The following is a 10,580-nucleotide window of genomic DNA, read 5'->3' on the forward strand; positions in this document are numbered from 1 at the left end:
GGCGGTCAGGTCCAGGAGGAAGTCTAGATCGTCCAGAGACTGACCGGTGCAAGTGGTGGCAAAGGGAAAGGTGTGTTCATCAAAAATGACGTGGCGGGAGATGATGACTTGGCCGGAAGGCAAGTCTAGGCATCTATATCCGTGGTGGGAGGTAGGATAACCAAGGAATATGCACGTTGTGGAGCGGGGGGATGCTTGTGAGGTGCCGTGGTGGACTGGTTCAGATAGCACAAGCACCCGAAGACACAGAGGTCGGAGAAGGAGGGTGGTTGTCGGTATAGAAGGGTATATGGGTTGCAGAAATCTAAGGCTTGGCTAGGACGGCGGTTAAGTAAGAAAGTCGCGACGGCGAGCGCCTCAGCCCAGTATGTGGTAGGCATGTAAGACTGGAATAGGAGGGTGCGGGTGATGTCGTTAAGGGTGCGAAGAGCATGCTCAGCCTTGCCGTTTTGAGGAGAAGTCTATGGGCAGGACATGTAGAGGTGTATACCATTGCGTGCAAGGAACTCAACGAAGGTGGAGTTAACAAACTCAGTGCCATTGTCGGTTTGGAAGGACACGACGGGGAGGTTGAATTGTGTGTGTGTGTAAGCTACAAAGTTAACTAGAATATCACAGGTGTCGGATTTACAGTGAAGTGGGAAGGTCCGCATAAAATGAGAAAAATCATCGACAATGACAAGGTAATATTTGAATCCAGAATTACTAGCAACAAGTGAGGTCCATAAATCACAATGAAGTAATTGGCACGGAATGACACAAACTGTGGATGATCTAGAAAACGGTAGACGCACGTGCTTGCCAAGTTGGCAGGCATGACCCACTTGAGTACGTTTATTACATGGAATAGCAAATTCTGAAGATAAATGTGACATAGAGTCACGACCTAGATGTCCTATGCGATGATGCCATAGCTCCGATGTGGTGATGGTGGCGACGAGTCCAAACGGCGAGGTGGTGGTGGTGGTGTTGGCGCAGAACTCGTAGAATGGGCCGGGGCTACTGTACCATATGATCTCGCGCCGAGTGTGCACATCCTTAATAGCCACCCGGGTCATATTCGACAGAAACAGAATCATCGATGGTAAACTGACAAGTAGAAAGAAGATTTTTGATAATATCTGGAACAACTAGAACATTGTTGAGGTAGAAAGTGTGACTAGGTGTGCGGAGAGTGGTGTGGCCGGTGGCAGTGATGGGGAGAGGGAAACCATTACCAACGGTAACACGAAGGGAAGGAGGAGGTTGGGAGGAAGTGGAGAGTATACCAGGGTCGGAGACCATGTGCGAGGTGGCTCCGGAGTCCATGACCCAGGCGCTTGACGTGGACGAGCCGGCGGCAGGGGGTCCGACGGTGGTGTTCAGGGAGGCGACAAGGGGCGGAGCAGTCCCATGCAGGAGCCTGGGTGTTGCCGAAGGGGTTGTACGGCGCCGCGGGTGGAGGCGAGTTGGTGCCCCAGGCCTGGCCGTGCAGGGCTGCCAGCTAGGTCATGTAGGCGACCTGACCTGGTGGCACCCAGGTCGACTGTCGAGGCGGCGGCGCTAGAGTGGTGGACCACGGGGCCAGCCCAAGGAGGCCAGCGCCGCCGGCAGGAGGAGCCGGGCCGCTGTAGGGGCGCCAGGCGGGCTACATCTGCTAGGTCTGGCCAGTGTACGGGTTGAAGAACATCCACGGGTGGGGCACCGCGATGGGGTAGGCAGTGTTGGAGTTGGCAGCACCCCCGCCGACGTTCTTCTTCTTCTTTTGCCAGCGGCCGCCGTTGCCTCTGTTGCCGCTGGTGGTGGGCCCAATGGTGTTTTCGTAGAGGGTGACCTGAGACAGCATGGAGCCGCCCGTAGTGGCGTTGGCAAGCTGGTTCTCGCGCAGAAGGAGGATGGACCGCGTCTGCAGGGAGGAGGGAGCCGGAACCTGCATCATGACAAGGGTGGTTATGTCGGAGAAGTGAGGGTTGAGACCCCGAAGGCAGGTGAGGACCAAGGTCTGGTCGTTCACGGACTACCCCTCGTCCGCGAGCGCGTTGGAGAGGGCCTTCAGGCAGGGGCAGTAGGCGGTGATGGTGAGGTCGCCTTGGACGATGGCCCGGAACTGCGCCTCGAGGTAGACGGCGCGGGTGAGCTGATTGTTGGGGAAGAGGTTCTTGATCAGCGCGTATGCATCGTACGTAGTCTGATCTTGAGCCATGATGGTGTCAAGGATGTCTTCGTTGATGGAGCCGTAGAGCCACGAGCGGACAACGTAGTCCTGGCGCTGCCACTCGGCCGTGCAAGCGTCCGGCGGCGTGACGACAGAGATGTGATCGGTGAGCTCGTACTTGCCGAGGAGGATAGTGATAAGCATACGCCACTTGACGTAGTTGGACTTCTGGAGGTCGAGGACGATGGGGACGTGTGTCTTAACGCTAGCGACGTGGACGGCATGGGAGGCCGGCAATGTGGTGGATGGGGTGTGCGCCCTGGAGGTCTGCGCCCCGAGCGCCGATGACGTGGAGGCGGTGGTCGACATGGCGGCGGCCTGAGGAGGGAGGAAGATCCGCGGCGGTGCCTAGGGTTTCTGGGCGGCGGTTACTTAGGGTTGGGCGATGGAAGCTAGGTTTAGGAACTAAGGGCTGATAACATATAAATGTGAAACGGATTGAGGGAAGTCACCTCTCAAGGGGCGATTAGCTCATATATTTATAGCAGTATTAAAACGCTTGGAAACGAAGAAAGAACTCTATACGTGTATATGTACAGCCGTATGAAAACTAAATAAGCGCATGTTAGCTATACAAAGTCATACTTTAACACGGGGAAACAGTTATTGGGCACCAGAAAAATTTCTGCCGTAATAGATGATATGAAAACAGATGCCATAAAAATGTGGGCATTTTCAACTTTCAAACATTTTAAATCATGTTCAATACAATAATGACAAACTGATATCAAACTAATCTAAAACAAATAAGACACAAATAGTACTTACTTATTACATACTTCATCAATCTATCAAAATAGCCTTTTGTCCCCGCTTTATAAATAAAGCTAACGTCCATAAGCATTAGAGATGGTTGGGGTATCAATACAATCACGCCAAAAGAAAGCAAAAAAGAAATAAGAAAAATGCGCCACTACGCCTAGTGGTAGCAGGCTCAACAGTCCTGTGGAGAGGAGAGATGGCAGGCGGTAGCCAGAAGCGCATCCAGCATGAGCCCAAGATGGTCGCGGACCAGCTATCTATATAATGGGTGTCAGTTCTGCAAGAAAGCAAGGAATTTGAAGAACGAGTCAGAGGCACGTGGAGGTATGACCATCTCAATCCACATTTTATTATGTGTCGTCCATAATGTCGAAGGCATCATCGCAAACACAAGGCATAATAGGTGGCGCTATATGCATGTTTGAAAGAGTGAGTGTTTGTGTAAGAGAGAGGAGTGTCCAAGAGAGAGAGAGAGGGTGTGTGTGTGCACGTGTGTGTAAGAGAGAGAGAGAGAGAGGGTGCATGTTGGAAAGAGAGAAGGGTGTGCATGTCCAAAATAGTGCAGGAGACAGACGAAGACCTATATATAGGATATAGACATATAGGGGATCGACAGAAATAGAAAGGGTTAGGGGAGAGAAAGGGAGAGTGAGAGAGTGTGTGTGGAATCGAGGGATAGATACTTATACAGACACAATGTGTGTTTGCATCTGAGAGACATAGACCTCAATAGCTTAGCTGGCTAGGGGGTGTAAGGGGTGTGTGTGAGAGAGAGGGGAGAGAGAGAAATGTGTGTGTGTCAGAGAGAGACCTTATTATATAGATAGGGTTCCGGAGAAGGAGAGATGGGTGGTGTTCCTATGACACTACAATAAATATGTCAACTTGTGACCAGCACTATTGGTCACTGAATGGTCACTGTTTTCAATTTGTGACCTTTTTGTGACCAAAAACATAAGGTCAAAAGCTGGCGGTCGTAAACTGACTATAGCGACCTTTCTTCTGGAATGGTCGTAGACGTTTATGACCAAAATACATCTACTTTGGCATTTTGGTCACTACAAACCTCCCCAGGCCACGTAGGCATCCAGCGTGTCAATCTGATGTGGCACAAGATTCAGCCCGGTCCAATTAGGTGTCTATATGGGCCGAATCCATTAATTCAGCCCACTTATATTTTTTCCCAATAATTTTTAATAGCTACATGGGCCTAGCAAGCAATTCGGCCTTTTTATTTTCTGGGTCGTGGCCTTTTTGGCTCAACAATTACTTTTTTAAGACGGATCCAATAGTCAAATGGGTCCTAATTGAGTGGGTCCCAATGGTCAGGGTTAGGTTCTTCAGATTTCAATTTTCTAGTAAATAAAAACAAATATTTAAATCAGAGCAGATTGAAAAGAGAAGTAATACTTCAAACAGATCAAATGACCAAATTTGGTACATTACAATCAAACATAGTTCACACCACGTTTATAATCGAACATAATTCACATCAGGTTTGCAACCACCAAGAACACAACTAAATTGAGTGTTTCAACTAAATATCTATAAAAGTATAACTAGCTTCAATGGGCTAGAACTAAATGCTTCTTCACTTCTTCATCCTAGAGCTTGCGACGAAACATGAACGAACGCTAGCATCTACATGTTATAGAACAAAAAAATGGTTATGGACAAAATAAAAGCAATCAATGAAACAAAACAGATGGTATTCAAGATGATGTGCTGCATATGCAAAATAAATCAAGAAACTACAACAGGGAAAAGGAAATAGAGCCTCAAAGTGTTCACTTGTCATGTTTTTTCCGCCATTTTGAGATTGACACGAACCAAGCAAACAAACATGATTGCTTTATTCCTTTTGGATTAAAACAGGAATATGGTGTTCCACCTTATACTACAACATCATCAGGATTAAAACAACAAATTTATAGTCAGAGTGCTGGATGTGACAAATATCAATTGAAACCAACTAGAACAGGTGAGCCAGGGATAAGTAGCAGCAGGAAAATATCACCACATGTATCAGTATACATGCAGCTATAGTATCATTGAGTATGGCAAAACAGCAGCTTGACCCATATAAGTCACAGCTCTAAAGAAAGATAGAAAGAAAGAACAAGTTTAGCTAGCTATGTATTCATAGTTGAGAGCTAAGCAATTTGTTTGTTTATGATGTAACTGACAGACCTAGTACAAGAAACAAGCAAAGTGAAATAGTATTGACCAATTCGATGGCAATACAAGCTAAGCAACTTAGCTAGTAGGTGACCATCCAATCCATGATGCAGCAGCAAGTGCAAATATGATATGATGTGAAGAAGAAGCTAGCTGGAGAGGTTGGGGATGAAACCAAAATTAGAAACCATTGTCGGACCTCACATCACCACTGTTTTATCGTTTTATAAGCAACCGGAAACTATGCAGAGAGCAGACTGGACAGTAAAAGAATTATCAAGCAGAGCAAAACAGCAGCGTGGCCATCAACTCATAGCCCTGAAGAAAGAAAGAACCAATGGGGTTAGCTACTTATTTATTCAGAATTGAGAGTTGAGCAATCATCAGAAAACTAAAGATACTGCTTAACTAACTAAATAACACATCATTCAGTCACAAGGTATAATTCTGACTATAATATAACCAAAGAACTAAAGACACTACGTACTTAGAACTCAAATTAAAGTGAGAATGATTTATGCAAACAATCTGATTTTATTTGTTTACATTAGTAAAACAAGTCTATCAGGTAAGATCAAGAACACTAATACTAACACAGACATATCTTGCTTTATGAAACAAGTGTGCTTCCTTCATTAATTAGTAGTAATTGTTCCATGCTAATACAAGCACACGCCCTGGCCTATCGAAGTCTGAATCTAATTAAATCGCACCATGGACGTGTCATATCACCAAGGCAAGTACTAGTAAATCTTTGCACAATTTTTCAGATAGATAAAAATGTAGTTGTACTCATCCTAACTAGCGTTGTGTAGCAGTGCTAGAAGAAAGGCGGTTTTCAGTATACTACATGGCATGTCAAAAAAATCCAAATTTCTATTCTGTTATTTCCATGTACCAAACGCAAGCCACAGAACGAATCACATAACTGCTATAGTGATTCTATCCAGATTCTGAAACCATGTGGAAGTATAAATGGATCTTCAATAGCCATTATTTAAACTGATCAGAATTGCAAAATGCCACCATCAGATCAGAACTCACATAAACCTACAGACCAGGAAAATGCATCACAAGTTGTGTGCTCACCTTGTCACTTAAACCTACAGACCATATCAGCACGGCAGCAGTTGCTCATCCGCCATGCCTTTGAAGACGAGGAACCTGAGCAACTCGAACTTGAAGTATATGAAGCTCCCCTTGTTGTGCGTGAAGTAGCAGCCGAAGCTGCAGCCCACCACGCACTGCCACCCCGGGCCATGGATCGTGTCAAACTCCTGCAGTGCAGCCGTCCAAATCAGATCCAATCATTCGGCAGCACTTGCGCAGCTAACTGCTGATTTATGTTCAAGTACATCATTCTTTCTCTTGCAAGATTGTCTCTAGCTTGTTACTTGCAGATTCAGAGGCTATAGATTTGGGGCGGTATTGGCAAGTTTCTCACCTTCTTGATGTGCGCCGTGATGCTCCAGCAGTCGAGGACGTCGAAGCGGTCGAGCGCCCTGGACACCGCCGACGTGGCCTGCAGCTACATCTTGGCCGGCATGTTGGTGTCCTCCACCGTTGCCTTCCCTTCCAGCATCCTGCTCGCTCGAGTGGACGAACAGTCGCACGCATGGACCGGAGGTTGGGAGGAACAGCTGCTACAAGCACAGAGAGTGAGAGAGGGGGGATAGAGGCGAACCACCACCGTACCAAATCAAGAAAAAAAACTGAAATCTGAGAGGGGAGATGGGTCGGACATTGAGGAGCAGAGGGAGATTTTGGAGACCGTGATGGATTTGGGAGGGGGAGACCATCTTGGTCGCCATGGGAGGGCTCGCCGGAGAGGAGATCGCTGCTGCCGGCGCGCATCCTTGCAGGTTGACGAAGAACCGGTCGTCCTCGAGCAGATCAAGGCCATCCCGGAGATGGATCGGCGCTTGAGGGCTTGGGATTCACCGGAGCAGCGCGGGATCGAGTTGGAGGCGACTGAAACCCTAGCCACCATGGGCTAGGGATTCAGGCTCCCCCTGCCATGGCCATGGTCGTGGGGTAGGAGTTGGGCTTGAGCTGGGTTGGATCGTGAGGCCGCCGGCGGGGCTGGTTGAGAGGAGGTCGCCGCCGGCAGGTGGGATCGGGGGAGAGGATTGGATCGAATCGTGGGAGGTGCGGCATCGCGACAGAGAAGACTTGGAAGGGGAGAGGAGGAGAAGGGAGCGAGGAAAGAAAGGAGGCGGGGGGTTGATGGAAAATGACCTAGGGTTTCGAAGTTAGTCTGGAAGGGTTGAGGACGGCCGTTGGATCCGCGAGCATCCGACGGCGTATGATGCACGATCCGCGTGAGAGGTCCATGGAACAATCAGAATGTAGTATGATGTTGTGACCATCTAAATAGGTCATAGTTGCCTAAAAATAATGCATTAAAATCATGTTAACTATTTTATGACTTGAGAAATTCAAAAAGAAAATGGAAAACCTTCTCATTGTGTCACCAAAACATGAACAAGTTTTCATAAAAAAAAGTTCATTATTTTAAAAAAATTGGGAAAATAACAAAAAATTGGGAAACCTTCGCATTGTGTCATTATATGTGGCCAAGTTCCCAGGAAAAATAATAAACTTTTAATACGGCAATTCTTTTAAAAAAGTGTTCTCAGAAACGAGCTATCACGTGTGGAGATCAATGGCTTTCAAGTGAAATGATCAATCTTATGGCTACATTCATGGCATAGTTTGTTCTAATGATCTCATATTGTGCACAAGGGTGCATATTGGAATGGCAAAAAAATGTTGCCTAAGGAAGTTTTCATTTCCTTTGGACGAAAAAACCATTTTCCATTTTTCGAGTGCCTAAAAGGAGGTTTTTTTGTGAAGGACCTCCCAAATAATTGTTGCATAATTGGACCAAATCATTTTTCTAAAATACTAGGCCATATTTAATGCACAATTAACCAAATGGTTGGGTGTAAAAAGTTTTGATCCACCTCTCATGAAAAAGACAAATTTCCGCCTACTCAGCTAGAAGCGGGTCAAATTTGAACTGTAGCTACCTTGTAGTTTGCTCTTTATTTTTTCCAAAAATCATTTCTAGGTACATAAGTATCTATTTAATCAGAGAAACACCAAAAAAATTCCAAGATTCAACCACTAGCTAGGAATGATCATTCCCGCCGTTTTGACTGCATTTTGAAACGGGCATAAAAAATCAAAAAAAAACAAAAAATTGGGAAACCTTCGCATTGTGTCATTATATGTGGCCGAGTTCCCGGGAAAAATAATAAACTTGTAATACGGCAATTATTTTAAAAAAGTGTTCTCAGAAACGAGCTGTCATGTGTGGAGATCAATGGCTTTCAAGCCAAATGATTAATCTTATGGCCACATTCATGGCATAGTTTGTTCAAATGATCTCATATTTTGCACAAGGGTGCATATTGTAATGGCAAACAATGTTGCCTAAGGAAGTTTTCATTTTCTTTGGACGAAAAAACCATTTTCCATTTTTCGAGTGCCCAAAAGGAGTTTTTTTGTGAAGGACCTCCCAAATAATTGTTGCATAATTGGAACAAATCATTTTTCTAAAATACTAGGCCATATTTAATGCACAATTAACCAAATGGTTGGGTGTAAAAAGTTTTGATCCACCTCTCATGAAAAAGACAAATTTCCGCCGGTTTAGTTGGAAGCGGGTCAAATTTGAACTGTAGCTACCTTGTAGTTTGCTCTTTATTTTTTCCAAAAATCATTTCTAGGTACATAAGTATCTATTTAATCAGAGAAACACCAAAAAAATTCCAAGATTCAAACACTAGCTAGGAACGATCATTCCCGCCGTTTTGACCGCATTTTGAAAAGGGCATAAAAAATTCAAAAAAAACAAAAAATTGGGAAACCTTCGCATTGTGTCATTATATGTGGCCAAGTTCCCAGGAAAAATAATAAACTTGTAATACGGCAATTATTTTGAAAAAGTGTTCTCGGAAACGAGTTATCACGTGTGGAGATCAATGGCTTTCTAGTGAAATGATCAATCTTATGGCCACATTCATGGCATAGTTTGTTCAAATGATCTCATATTGTGCACAAGGGTGCATATTGGAATGGCAAACAATGTTGCCTAAGGAAGTTTTCATTTTCTTTGGACGAAAAAACCATTTTCCATTTTTCGAGTGCCCAAAAGGAGGTTTTTTTGTGAAGGACCTCCCAAATAATTGTTGCATAATTGTACCAAATCATTTTTCTAAAATACTAGTCCATATTTAATGCACAATTAACCAAAATGGTTGGGTGTAAAAAGTTTTGATCCACCTCTCGTGAAAAAGACAAATTTTCGCCGATTCAGTTGGAAGCGGGTCAAATTTGAACTGCAGCTGCCTCATAGTTTGCTATTTATTTTTTCCAAAAATCATTTCTAGTAACATAAGTACCTATTTAATCATAAATACATGGTTTGGTGGCGATACGTCGAGGTTTGGACGGTGGCCGAGGGCTCCAACTCTAGAGCGCGTAAACTCGCATGCTCGCCGCGTGGTCACCGCGTGACCGTGGCGTTGCCATATGTTCTTGGCGGCCTAGGAATGTCTAGTGGGTTGGGCACTCCCCAGGTAGGTGCTAGGAAGAAAATTACAACATAAGATTCTCACGAGGAGACCGATCGATGCTCAAACATGAATTAGTAGCCAAGTGTTTGATTAGTGGTACAGGAAATGTACATGGCTAATGGGCGTGTGTTTTTGGCTGAGGATGATCAGTTTCTAAGAAGACCGTCTTCACAAATTTTTAGCTCAAAAGGAGGAGCCTAGGTGGTACTTGCTTTGCAAAGTACCACATTGGACAAAAATATGAATGTTGAAGCTGGGCTCAAAATAATGAATGGATTGAGCTGAAATTTGGTGGAGGATGGTTATTTGGGCATAGGAAAGCATTGTAGAAAATTGATACCATTTGGACATGCCAAAGTAGTACTTCCTTCACAATGCTCTTCTATGGATAAAAACTTGGGAAAACTTGTGAGAGAGATTGGATGAATGAAATGAGCTAAAAATTGGTGTAGGTAAGTTACATAGGTATGGTCATGCGCTGGTAAATTTTCAGATCATTTGGGTAAGCCTAGCTAGTACTTACTTCACAAAGCTTCTCTCGAGGTAGAAACTTTGTAAATTTCCTGAGAAAGATTTACTAGCAAAATTGAGCTGAATATTATCATGTGGCAATGATTTGGGTATGGAAGAGTGCCCGAAAAGTTTGAGGGTAATAGGAGGGGTCTATATAACACTTGCTTTGCAACGTGCCAATTTGGCCATAAAATATAAATTAAACCTGGGCTCACATAGTTGATTTGACTGAGCTGCAATTTGGAGGAGGGTGATAATTTGGGCATATGAAGGAACCGTATAAATTTCATGTCATTTCGAGATATAAAAAAGGTACTTCCTTCACAGTGCTTCTAGGTGGACAAAAACTT

At 44.7% G+C, this 10,580-nt stretch overlaps 1 pseudogene; it reads right to left on the reverse strand.

Annotated features, from left to right (window-relative positions):
• Positions 1-6,249: 6,249 nt before the first annotated feature.
• Positions 6,250-6,716, reverse strand: LOC125541677 (uncharacterized; annotated as a pseudogene).
• Positions 6,717-10,580: the final 3,864 nt, after the last annotated feature.

This window comes from Triticum urartu, chromosome 2A (genome assembly GCF_056163025.1).
Source record: "Triticum urartu cultivar PI428250 chromosome 2A, HENAU_Tu73, whole genome shotgun sequence".
In the NCBI taxonomy this organism is placed as follows: domain Eukaryota; kingdom Viridiplantae; phylum Streptophyta; class Magnoliopsida; order Poales; family Poaceae; genus Triticum; species Triticum urartu.